We start from the raw sequence: 14,335 nt of genomic DNA on the forward strand, positions 1-14,335 counted from the left end.
GTACTCGTTCATATTGAAACTCCTAAGATCCAAATTAAGCGTGTTTTGCTTTATTTAAAGTGAACTTAAAACCCTTGCCATTTTCAAATGATACTAGCTTTGGTATCATATATTACTTAACAAACACTCTGAAGGTGGCAAACAAATACTCTATAAGAGCTTATCATGTAGCTAAACACTGATGAGTTATGGTTTCATATTGTTGCTGAATTTTGTACATTTTCAAACATTTTTATATGCTTCTCCTGCTGACTATTTGGTTAATTAAAGCAATTAAATATGTCAAACAATTATAAGAAGCAAAGTGATAGTGGTGTCTCATTTAGAGATCTATTTTGGATCATGATGTTGGATCCTAAAAGGGGGCTTAGGAATTGTCTGCCTTTTAGTTCTAAAGAATACCATACAGGGACAGGGCTATGAGACTTCTGTTCTTCATAGTTATTTTCTCACTGTAGAATAAACATGATAGCATTGTAATATATTTTGTAAAGAACCTCAAAAGTTTTCAAATCATTCTAAAATACCTATTATTGGGTAGTAACTGTAGGGTATCTTTAAGAATTTGACTTGAACAGGTCTGGTGATGCCTTGATCAAATAACTTTTTTGATTTTTTCTTCTGGCTCGACAAGTACAATACCCTGTAGTTAAATCATTGTATAAATAAACAATCAGGAAATTTGATTGCAACATTTCTGAAAATTTGCTTCTGGGAAGGACAATTGGAGAATACTATTGGTTCATGCAAGCTGTAAACACTGGTGAATAGACACAATCGGCGACCGGCGTCACGTGACCTATAGTGGGTATACAAGGTAAACAAACCAAGTGAGGTGTATGGCAACAACATGGCATCAGCAGAGTGCCACTGTTGTAAGGGTCATGATTCTTGTTGCATTTGTTAGTTACATCACGATTGCAACTATTCTAAATCCATCGGAAGTGTGCCCAGTGTCAACGGCCAAACTTTGTCGGTTTGTTGGTTTGGCAAAGCTCCTAAAAACAGTGGCACAAAATCCTGGATGTTTTTCAAGGAGAGGTATGTACACGATGTGCTTGTTGCTCCAGTGTTGGAGTCGCTACCAGACCAAGGCAAAGCGTCAGTAGGCCACGGCCTGGGAGAACACATTGTGTATGGTAGATGCCACCGCAGCATGAAGAAGAACGAATCTCCTCATTCATTAAATTTGAAAGTTCTATCATTTGAAGGGAGAGCACAGGTAATTACAGCACATTGCTCCTGCATTGCAGGTTGTGGAGGAATTTGTAACCACATTTTTGCATTGCTTTATCAAATGGTGGATTATTTTTCTGATGATTTGCAACAAATTCAGATTGATGTTAGTAAAACCAGTAGGCCACAGGAGTGGCATATTCCGAGACAAGAGTCAGTGGAGTCTTTGCCTGTTATGGGAACACACTTTGCAAAGCCAGAAACAGAGCAAATGAAACTTGGGGAGAGAAAAAATGCCCCAGTTTTTTGCAAGCTCTATGATCCAAGATCAGCAATGATGAAATGTGTTGCATCCCAGATAGGTGTTACAGACGAAGCATCCTATTTAAGAGATTTAGACGACGCACCACCATTCTCATACTTGCTGAGTGACCAGAAACAAACCATGACAGTGGACACTCCTTCAGGAACCGTACCATTAGGCTCTTGCCTTTCCTATCAACTATTAGATCACGGCAGACCCAAAGTTAAGATGTTTTTTAGTGGTGATCGGTCAACGGTTCAACAACCACATGAATGTAAAGGCTTCCCAGATCTACCTATTGCTATGCAAAGGAATGTGTCATTTATTGATACAGACGACAGTCTGCGTGATAAGCTTCAAATCAGCTTATGTGAAGCCATAAGCTTAGAGAAGAGAACGGTGCAACAATCACAATGTGTTGAGTGGCGTGAGCAGAGAAAGCTGCGTTTAACTGCATCCAATTTTGGGAAAGTAAATAAGAGAGTAAAAGAGCCAACAGAGTCTTTCTTCAAAGCAGTATTTTGCAGCAGAAATTTAGGCAGCATATGATCGGTTTCACATGGGCAAGCCAATGAGAAAACTGCGAGGAATGTGTATGCAAAGGTATGTGCCAAACAAGTCAAGAATTTCAGAGTTTTCGAGAGTGGGCTTCTTGTAATTCCAGATATGCCGCATCTTGGGGCAACACCAGATGGCAAAGTGTATGATCCATCCATGGAGGAGTGCTTTGGACTGTTGGAAATAAAGTGTCCACTTGTTCAGAAAGAACTTTCTCTCGAGGAAGCTGTATCCTCTAAAGGTTTCTATTTAAAGAAAGGACACAATAACATGTATACCCTCATGAAAAATCATCCTCATGGGTATTACAATCAGGTCCAAGGACAATTAGCAATCTCAGGGTAATCATGGTGTGACTTTGTTGTATATTTAAGTGATTCACATGAGATGGCAGTAATAAGGATACTGTTTGATGAAGAATATTGGAATAGTTTGTTAACTAAATTGAACAATTTTTATGTTAAGTCTCTTCCATTTATCAGATCTCTGTCAACATAGAAAAGAAAGTGGAAAACAATCTGATATTCTGTGTTTAATCCATTCCATTTATCAGATCTATGTGAAAATGTGCTTTAAAAAAAAGGAGCTCTTTATATGTCTACCACAGTTGTATTTATTTGACAAAATAAATAAATGAAAACCAGGTTGACACCGAACAAACAGTATTATTGTAAGTTTAATTCATGTATTCAACACAATAACTATCATGTACTGAATAGAGTATACTGTACCATCTACAGTATGTCATCCACAAAAACAAATTCTTTTCAACACTACTTTGAGTTGATAGAATAATGTATGATGCCTGGCAAGAGGAAAATAATTGCAGTTACATGAAAACATTCTATAATTTGACTAAATAATACATGTATAAATGTGGGCCTAGCCGGCTGAATTTCCTCATGTGTAATCTGGGGGGGGGGGGGGGCTGATCTGACAAAGACAAATAAAAAGATGACAATATGCAGGGTTATTATCTGTGATGGTAAACTTTGTGAGTGTACGCATGATCATCCCCCCTCCCCCCCCCCCCAAAAATAAAAATCCTTGATCTGCCCCTGGTAATAAATACAACTTGGAAACATAATCATTTAACTTTTAAGGCAATGAATGGCAGTAAATTAACATTAACAACAATCTTTATAATATATTGGTTTGAGGTAACACCATGATCTCTCAATGAGTTGGGGTGGTTTTAGCAACTCATTGTTTCGATTAGTAAGCTCTGATCATCTTCAATACCATTGTTTGTTCAGAACCACCCAAACTCATTGGGAGATCATGGTTTCACCGCAAAAATTACTGGATAGTATTTCCACCATGCAAAGTTCAAAATCCTACTTTACAATCCTACTCCTAGTCCTACAATCTTTATACTTTGGTTCATAGCACCTGCATTTTAATACTGATATTACAACAACAAAAACCTGCATTTTAAGGTACAGCCAATAATAACTACACTGGATAAAGCAAGATTTGAGACGGACAGATCATCAACATAAACAAAATGTAAAATCACTCCGCTCCTCCATCAGAAATAACAGGGTTCTGGAAGTTTGAAATCAAACAAGCTACTGTCCAAATTTGGTTTATAGTTCCAAACATGGATACAGGGATCAATGACTGGAAAATTCTGAACCTTTTGACTTTTCCTATGGCTCTTTCTACATGGATTCGATGTTGTGCCACAGTACGTCTGAGCTCGTATGATGTCTTTTTCACTGATGCAACCCTTTTCCCTCAGGAAGGGGGGAACATTTAGTTTTAAGGCAAGTTCTTGAAGGTCTTCTCCAATATTAAAACCCCGATCTGCCATGATACCGTCCCCTGGCAGGATTTCTCCACATGTTTCATTTTTAAAACAGTGAGAAACCCACTTCGCTTTACTATTTCTTTATCGCTTATTGAGCCTTCGAAAAGTTGCAAAACAAACATCACGCCACCCATTGGGTCTACGCCAATCAATGACTTTAGCGTAGTGTGGTGCTTATAGTTGCTGTAGCACTCACTCTGTTTCTGAAGTGAACTTGGCACTTGGACAGTTAGTTCAGTGGCATCTATGATTATGACTGTGTCTTTATATTTTTCTTGAAATTCCTTTGGTGAATTTTGGATGATTATGTCTCTGTGTGGCCAAATGTTCAGTGTTCCCAGTGCTACGTACAGTAGATTTATCCATGTAATTATTTTGTTTGACACGGTACTGTTAGAAATGTTGAAGCGTTCTGCAAGGTCCAGATTTTTGCCCCGGTTCGTAACTTCATAAGGGTTAACAAAAGTTCATTTTGCACTCTCATTATATATGTACTGTTTTGAATTAAATCTTTCGCTTCATCTCCTGCATCATGAAATTCATATGACGATTCATTAAGTAGCTGTTCAGTATCAATCAGTCGATGTTTACTCGCTTTGCTTCCCCAGTAGATCACATCTTCATTGTCCAAAGTTGGACAAACAAACCTTAAGAACTGCTTGAACCTCTCATATGATGCCATCCCAGTGAAATGCATAAATAGTTCATGCTCGATCCTTTCATTCTTACACTTAGAGAGTAAATGATTGATGCTGAAGGCATGATCACACGGCAACTTAGTATCCACCTCAAAATCATCCTCCTTCCATTGAGTTGATTGAGATCTTAAAGACGGCTTTTGAGCATCCAAAATTTCACATTCTCCTTCGGTAGCTGTGTCAGTTTCTTCATCAAGGTCCTCTTGGATTTCTCTCCTCTTTTTAATAGCCAGTCATTCATCTTCATCAGAAGAATCTGATATTTCTCCTGGACCTGCCTGTATCCATGAAAATTTAGAGGGAATGGCGTTACATTTAAGTCGCTTTCGTCGGGTCCCTATTCCAGTAAAGTCACTTGTCTTGAAATGACTTGAACATATTTTTGAAGAATTTGTCAGTGCAACATGGCGCCTGTCTCTTTTAATCTTGTTGAACCACGGTTGAAGTAGCTTACGATCATTTACATGTAATGGGAGATTGTGAAAGGAGAGTTCAGTGTGCTCATCTGAAGTATTTTTACAGTCATATACAATGCAATGGTGAGGCATTATCTGTAACTATTGACTGTGTCATACACTGTGACCCAAATGCTGAAAAAATGAAAGACAATAAACATCTGATTATTACTTGACATGAAACAAACATTTATTATTCATTTTTTGTTGTTAAGACTTTACTGTTTTTAATTTTAAACCTTGATAGAATAGTAGTAGTGTGGGTCCTATCTGTATGAGTGAATCATTGCTGCTAGTAACTGTCACTGGCAGGATATTGCATGCATGAGAGAGTGGCCTGCATTTTGGATCACAGTTAGGCCTACAAAGAATCACTTCGACGAGTATACATCTTTTGTTTGGGTTCATGATGACAAATTCACAAGCATTACACTTGAATTCCGGAGCCTAAATTGCACAGAGATTGCTAGAAAGAATATATAACAAAAGTTTTTGAACATTCTGCCTTACCTTGCCGATGGAAGAAGGATTATACCTTGCCGTTCAGCTATGCTGTCGGAAAACTACGACAAATCCCCCGTGCTTAAACACTGCGCACCTATTGCGCGATGGTTTGTTATGATTCTGTACCCACTATACGTCATGTGACCACCGCTGCTCGGAGTCGCGGATTGTGTCTATTGATTGTATTCAGAGATAATCAATTAATCACTGGCTCAGAGCTTACAGTATGTCTGTGACATGTGTAACCTTTATGTAGGTATGGAACTGCCTATGTCATCAGTTTTACTTTAACATTTAATATCTTCTTATGTTGTATAGGTCTTCACAAATACTAAACAGCCCAAAACATGGAAAACTTGAACTAAAATTGTAAATGCATTTACTAACCTTGCTCTTTGGAAATGTGTTGCTAAATTTGGTCAATTTAATTATTTATAGAAAATCTTTTCTGTTTGCTGAATTTTTCATCATCAAAGTTCAAACTTCTAAATAGTAATGTAGAACATTCTGTGTTACATTGGTTGCCAATGAAACATACTTGAGCAGGGGAATTAAATGTTAATTTTTACCACAGTAACTATACTAATATCTCTTAGAATCATTTGCTATCATTCTCCTCAACTACATGTGTTCTCTAGTTGTTACTATTGAAGAGTAGCTCTGCAAGTACCATGTAATGTAATCTTTCACTGGCAACTCTGATATCTACAACATAATATCAAGCTCTTGTCCCATTCTCACAGACTGGGGCAGTAAAATGTTCTAGCGCAAATGTTTCATCAATGGTGTAAACTTATAAACAAGAAGCAAAAATTGTTAACGAAAACTACAGCACGAGTTGCTCATTTGATAGTACAAGTACAAAGAAATAATATAATGAAACGGCCGTCTAGCCTAGTATTTCCTCAATCTTTTCATTGGAAATCAGATATGAAGAGACCATTTGTTCAGATCTAAACAATCTGTGCTTTATTACTACCAAGCCTTTAAATTTCTTGCATATTTTTTGCAGTATTTATATAGCCAATAATAATGCATGTTGCTTAGCAGCATCTGAATTTCATTAAAGGGGGGGGGGGGGAACAGTCATTCAGTGGCTTGCACACTCCACTTCTAGTATGGTCTAATTTTATGTTCTCATTCCCATTCAGATCTTCCTATTATCAGTGAATCGCCTGAAATAGTCGACATGTCTCAGACCTCTGTAACCATTCAATGGAGAGCCTGGGATGAACAAACTGATGTTAGGGATCCACCGGTGGTTGGTTATATTGTGTACTACAGGAAGGATGCAACTGATAGTTGGAGTACTGGTATTGTCATAGAATCCAGTCAACTGCTACAATACACACAGACCAATCTAGAAGAGGACACTATTTATGCATTCAGTGTATCAGCTGTTCGGGAAGGGAACATGGGTGAGGGTCCTATGGGTCCACCTATGACTGTCAAGACATTGTGTGGGGGTGAGTTGTCATAATTGATCACATCCAGTTTGTTAATATTCAGATTTTGTTTCATTTCTTAGTTGTTTGAAGTTATAAGGAGGTCACAATGATAGTAATATGGTCAAATGGTGATGAAGTTGTAAGTATAGTATCCCATGCAATTTTGTTGACAAACAAAATAGTAATCAGGTGATCAGGGTATAAACACAGATCAATTAATAGGAATAAACAGTTAGGAATCATACACAAATACCAACAGCACATTTAACAATGTATTGGTAAGGACATGCCACACAAGAAATTGCTTAGAAGATTGTGGAAATAAGGTATATTTATAGCATTCTGGATAGTATTTATTAATGTAATTTAGTATGTTAATGATAGGAAAGTTCCCACATTTTTATCTTACTCTCAGAAACACTCTCATTGTATCCTCACCTTGTTTCATTTCTGTTATTTACAGTACAGAGCACTCCTACAGCTGTGATGGCAACAGTAACAGACTTGAACCAACTGAATGTTACTTGGCAGGTATGCTAAAAAATGTATGCAAATACTGTAAATGAATAGGAATTTTAAAGTGACTACATTATATAGATATAATACACAATATGTTTAACAGTATAGTGAGAAATAAGTCATGCTTAACTGAGCCACTCAATGAAGGATGCAGTGTACAATAGAAGGAAAATAGTTGGATCAAAGATGTCATCCTTTTGTGATGGAAGATACATGAGAAAGATAAAGCCTCCCCCTTCCCTTCCCTTTTGCTTTCAGCTTCCCCTTCCTCCCTTGCCTTGCCTTTCCATCCCTTATATTCAATTCTCTTCCATCCTCTCTATTGGTTCCAGCTTCCCCCATTCTTACCTTACGTACCCTTCACATCACATCTCATCCTTTTCTTCTAGCCTCATCTCTTCTTGACTCATCTAGCCAATACATTTAGGACACTATAAAGTAGACTAGTTGTAAATACTGAATTATTACATAGATGATGCAGTGTCTTCTATGTTATAATTTGCCAACAATATTGAAAGTTTCCATCTTTGATCAATAGGTTGTTGATAATGATATCACTTGCAGTACTGGGATAACTGGTTATACTATCTACTACAAGGTGGATGGTAGTAGTGATGATCCACAGAGAGTAACAACAGTCTCTGGAAGTACAATGTTCACTATCATCGAAGGACTTGAGCCTGGAGAGAATTACACCTTCATGGTTTCCCTTACAACAGATCAGGAAAGCCCCCTCAGTGAAGCATCTATGGCAGTAACATTTCCAATGTCATCTACTCCAAAACCTCAGGAAGGTTAGTTTGAACAATTGAATTTTATTATTTTCCACTCCTTCCCTTTCTTTATTTACCAAGAGAAGTACAATGGGATACCAAGGTATTCTTCTGCCAGTAACCTCAAAGGATGCGCTGAGAGTACTGTTACTGCATTTTATGTATATTAGGCAATTGAGTATAAAGTGGCCATATTCAAGACTAGGAATGTGTAGAGTTTGCTGAGTTTAAACATTAATAATGATATAGTGCCTACAGTAAAAGGTCCAAACAAGTTTAGTTGTTTCATAGTTTCAAACCTTTGAAACTGTTAGAAGAATAGTAAGTTTTTACAAATCTGATCATTGAAAAACAACCGGTTATGTGAACACATCCAATTTATTACACACACTTAGTTACCTCACATATAAAGCATTATCCTCTAATACTACGCTTTTTTTAAACAGGGGGTGTGGCTACCATCCATCCAGGCCCTGACTCCTCCTTCCTCTTTTGACCATTCATATGAAATTTATTCAAAATTGGTCAAATTTTGATCATTTCGATAGTGTTGAGGGCAGTCAGAGCTATGACAAGCAACATTATAACAAGCACAAGGACCCACTAAAGGCTCCTTCATAGGTTACCACCAACAGCAATTCACCTAGGGATGCCCATCTTACTGCAATTTTTGCCTGGTGGGGGTGGTGGGGCTCACAAGGTTTCCCACAGTTGGGACCAGTTGAATCCAGGTCTGTTGGTACTGGAAGTCATCAAAATTATTTACTCCATAGAGTTAATCTCCAACCCACTGTTGTCTGGCAACTAGGAAGCCACACCAGTTCTTTCGGACCCGGACCAACGGTAGACACTGGAGAAGGAGATTGCAGACCTGTTGGAAAAAAAGCAATCAAAAAGTTCTAACCAGGTTATGTTACCGTCATAAGTCTTCTTGACTCCGAAAAAGGGAACAGAGCTTTGGAGGCCCATGCTAAACCTAAAGCCCTATGAAGAAACCATTTCTAAAACAAAAGTTGTTCCGGATTGAAACACTATCCTAAATCATTTCAATCCTAGAAAAGGGAATGTGGGCCACCTCATAGGATATGAAGGATGCACACATGCACATCCCAATCAAGAGAGAGGACCAGAATTTTATGGCGTTCCACTACCTGGGAGTGGATTACCAGTTTGTCGCCCTACCATTCGGCCTATCCAGGGCACAAAGGGTCTTCACCAGGGTAAGCAGATCCATACTGGCATTTCTATGAAGGAATGGCATAATACTATTTGCATAAATGGACTAATGGTTGATCATTTCAGCGGAAGAGGGCTCAAAGAGAGACAAAGACCTCCCTGTTTCCCTCCTGAATGTCCTAGGCTGGATAATGCATAAAACAAGTCATATCTAACACCAACCCAATGTCTCACGTACCAAAGAGCAGTTTTAGATCTACAGAGTGGTTGGGTCCTTTCAGAAGAAAGGGTAGATGCCCTCCCACTTCAGATGTTCACAGACTAGAGCAAGGCTCAAACTAATCCTGTCCTGATGGCAGATTCTACCAAGGTACAAACTTTGAATGCAAGCACTACAACTACACCTCCTGCAGTGGTACAACCCTCCAAGAATCTGATGAATAAAATGAGCCCTCTACCATCGGACTGACAGACGTTCTGTACCTGGAGGGGAAAGCGACACAACGTTCCTCAGGCAGACCATTCAAAATGAACCACATAGTGTCTGTACAAACAGACAACACAGCAAGTGCCTTATATCAACCACCAAGGGGAACAAAGTCTCACTCATTACTTCAGAGAATATGGATCGTCCTTCGACTGTGTGACAAACACAACATAGACCTTTGCACCTCTCACCTAGCAGTCCATCAGAACCTGATGACAGACGCTCTATCAAGAGGGCAGGTGAGAGAGACAGAGCTATCTCTTTCCCAAATCTGCGCAGAAGATGTGTTCAGAACATTTGGGCGACCAGTTCTGGGTTTTTTTTGCAACAGCGAACAACAAGAAGGGCCTGTTGTTCTGCTCAAGACTCTTCCACCCAGAAGCATGCACTCTCGTCCCATGGATGGACCTGTCGACCTGAGCATTCCCTCCGTAGTGCCTTCTACACAAGGTCCTAGTGACGCTACAAAGGAATGAACCTGGATATGACACTGATAGCTTCATGTTGCCCAACCACACTTGGTTCTCACTACTGTTATGAAATAGTGATACCATCTCTTTGATGTTACCGAAACACTCCATCGAGACACCTTACAGGCCTCTTATGTATTTATCTAGGTCATGGATTCAGTTTTCCCACGAGAAGTTTTTAACTATCTTATTGAATCTTGGTACAGGGCCTTTTCCCAAAATAGATTCCATTATGTCTGTGGAACATTCGAGAAGGTTCTCTCACGTGGTATGGAAGTTTCCATAGAAAGGGGATGGACTTCCAAACTCCCAACCAATCAGGGCAGATCAGTGTCAGCACACTTATTTTTATATCATTAAGTTAATACAGGATGGTCAGGTTATTGGCTGCCTACTGATTATGCGCAGAGAGATTTTATGGAAGTAAGGTATAAAAGAAAAAGGAGGCCGAAAGTTTATCACTTGATCAGCAAATTTATCACTCCGTCAGCGCTCCGTGATCAGTTCGTTGCTTCGTCACCATTTCATCACTCTTTCTAATTGTTTAATTGACGGAGTCAAGTCAAGTCAAATCATTGTAATTTAGTTTTATTTGTAAAGAGAATCGACAGAGAAGAAATTATACCGAATCAATAATCAAATCCTATCTCGTCAAATTGTTTTTCTGTGAACTCATTGTTTTCGCCCGTTCGAGACATCTCCTGAAGAAGCGTAAATACGGCATCAAGATATCCCAGTACCTTTCTATCGCGAGTCCCGATATAGTTTTACTATCGGGGGAGCCGGGCTCGACACAATATTACATGGTGGAGGAGCGGTTGCTTTCTTCAGGAACAAAACGGTAACGGAACTTTCACAACTTTCGTTCGTTACGTTCAATAACGAACAGGAGATTTTTTGTTTTGGCCCGAAGACCTAACGAGGAACACAACGTATGTTCACGACCTAGCCTAACAGAAACACTCTACGAGGGAAGACGGCCTATACTAGCCTAAGTCTGTACACCGGAACCACTGATCTGTACACTAACGTTAATCAACCCAGCATGCAGTTCGCGTTTGAACATTCGCGCAACTAGTAGTTAGTCATACTACAGCTCCAAACATCAGAACTGAACATTTTCGCGATCTAAGCCTAGACTCGACCCGATGTTAACGGCGAACGAATCTGCACCATACGAGATGTAGGCCCACCTGCTACTGCTACTACCTGCCGCAACTACTACTGCGGACCGAGGGACTTCAATCATCGTTTGCAGTTCCACTACCAGTTCTTAGTTAAACTTAAGGGTGAGTGAAATCATGCCAATTTGTATCCCAACCCCTATTTGAGATCAGAGTGTACCGATAAGTTATTTTAATCGTGTCCATGTATTGCATATTTGTTATTTGTATTTAATTACGGTCGATAGTGTGTTGAAATAAGTCAAGGCTCATGTTGTATACTGTTAACTAGCCTACTTGTATTCGGCATAATGTCCGTCAGTGAACAGGAAACTTCGACCTCTGTTAATGTTGTGCAGAAACATAGGCCCACTGATTTTTTGCCATCACGATTTCAGGGCGATGTTATTGATGCAGATTTAGCCGAAGCTCATTATTTGGGATTTGAAGATTATTTAGAGGTGCATAAATTGCCGTCCCAAACCACCCCTGTAGCGGAAGAATTTAATGAGATATGTCGCATATTTAAGCGAACACTTAAAGGCCAAGCCAGACTCTGGATTGAAAACAAAAAATTTTCAACTATTGCTGATCTGCGCAAGCAATTCCTTGCTCGTTTCAGTCCAGGCACTTCTTCCTACGCTAAATCACAGGCATTTCACGCATTAAGCTATACGCCAGGTGATACAGCTCAAGCTCATTTGGCCAAAATTTCAAAAGCTGCAGCACAATTAAGTTATGGCGAGGACCAAATTAGAGATAAATTGATCTCGACCCTGCCTTTGCAATGTCGCTCAGCAGTGTTAATGTCTGCATCACCACAAGCAACAATTGCAGATTTGGTCATGAAAGTGCAATGTTATTTTGACTTAAAAATCCAAAGTCAACCCACAGCTTCTTCCGAACTTTTTATGGCAATGCACGACAAAGCGTCTTCTGTTCAGACTCCTACTATTTCTGCATCTTCTGAGATACACGAGTTGTGTAATAAAATTCAGGAGTTAGAAACCAAGTTTGATCAGTCACGTAGGTCAGAATCGCAAGACAATCCAAAAGATATGAGGCAAAGATATAGTTCTCGTGATTCTCGTGGTCCTAGGACAGGTCGTAATGATAACAGGAGATAGTATCAATGTATATACCATATGATCATTTTAATAATTCGTAACCTAAATGTTAACCTTTGAGATATATGAAGACCATTTGTTGAAGTCAATGAATATTAGTGAATGTGCTTACAGTACTCTACCTTCTTGAGATAATGATAAGTTAAAGCAGTATGATGTTAAAATTTTGGAGCATCCAAAAATTTTAAAAGATTGAGGGGGATGTTATGAAATAGTGATACCATCTCTTTGATGTTACCGAAACACTCCATCGAGACACCTTACAGGCCTCTTATGTATTTATCTAGGTCATGGATTCAGTTTTCCCACGAGAAGTTTTTAACTATCTTATTGAATCTTGGTACAGGGCCTTTTCCCAAAATAGATTCCATTATGTCTGTGGAACATTCGAGAAGGTTCTCTCACGTGGTATGGAAGTTTCCATAGAAAGGGGATGGACTTCCAAACTCCCAACCAATCAGGGCAGATCAGTGTCAGCACAATTATTTTTATATCATTAAGTTAATACAGGATGGTCAGGTTATTGGCTGCCTACTGATTATGCGCAGAGAGATTTTATGGAAGTAAGGTATAAAAGAAAAAGGAGGCCGAAAGTTTATCACTTGATCAGCAAATTTATCACTCCGTCAGCGCTCCGTGATCAGTTCGTTGCTTCGTCACCATTTCATCACTCTTTCTAATTGTTTAATTGACGGAGTCAAGTCAAGTCAAATCATTGTAATTTAGTTTTATTTGTAAAGAGAATCGACAGAGAAGAAATTATACCGAATCAATAATCAAATCCTATCTCGTCAAATTGTTTTTCTGTGAACTCATTGTTTTCGCCCGTTCGAGACATCTCCTGAAGAAGCGTAAATACGGCATCAAGATATCCCAGTACCTTTCTATCGCGAGTCCCGATATAGTTTTACTATCGGGGGAGCCGGGCTCGACACAATATTACACTACTGCTGAGTCTACTCGTGGATCTGTCACTCAGACTTCCTGAAGGAGGACCCCTTCTAACCCAGTTAAAAAGCCGACTTTACTAATCACTGTAGCCTTAAAATGGACTCTGGTTTAGTTGGATTGTCAATCTAATTAAGCCCAAATGGACAGATGGAGAACAGATGAGTTCATGATGTTAGGGCCCACGCCACACCCACCCTAATGGAAGATATTATAAAGTTTATGACATGGAAAAATCCCTCTACCTGACAATTCCTGAGAATTGAGATATTGTGTCAGCAGAGGACTCCTTTGGTAGAGTAGTACTCAGTGTTCAAGAACATCATATTCAGGGCCCAACTCCTTATCAGCGGTGCTAGTCTGAATTATTATGTATTTGAGGTAGGTAAGTGCAAGTGAAAATTCCCCCAAACCGCTTTCCTAATTTGGGAATTTGTTAACCACAAATTTACCTCATATATGCTCACCCACCTTCCCCACCCCGGAACATCTCTTCGATAAGTGAGAAGCCATAGTTATCCCTTCACCTGCACCCACTAACATGACCAACTTATGCTGGTGCCAGTCTCAAGACAGGAGTGCATGGACAGATGATTCTCAAACTAAATAAGCTAAGCTGTACATTCATTAAATAAATTGTTTATGATTGCCAAGGTCTCCTGTCCTTCTAACTTGTGCCTTGGTATAAACCCTCTCACCGTGTTCACTTCTAAAGT

General features: G+C 39.2%; 1 protein-coding gene and 1 pseudogene across 3 annotated transcripts in view; both read left to right on the forward strand.

Moving 5' to 3' along the window:
• The window catches only part of LOC139982824 (uncharacterized), a 220,871-nt gene that overhangs the window by 29,916 nt on the left and 176,620 nt on the right, over positions 1 to 14,335 (forward strand). The gene's annotated exons all lie outside the window — the stretch shown is intronic.
• LOC139975521 (uncharacterized) lies at positions 27 to 2,677 on the forward strand (annotated as a pseudogene).

Source organism: Apostichopus japonicus, chromosome 2 (assembly GCF_037975245.1).
Source record: "Apostichopus japonicus isolate 1M-3 chromosome 2, ASM3797524v1, whole genome shotgun sequence".
NCBI lineage: Eukaryota > Metazoa > Echinodermata > Holothuroidea > Aspidochirotida > Stichopodidae > Apostichopus > Apostichopus japonicus.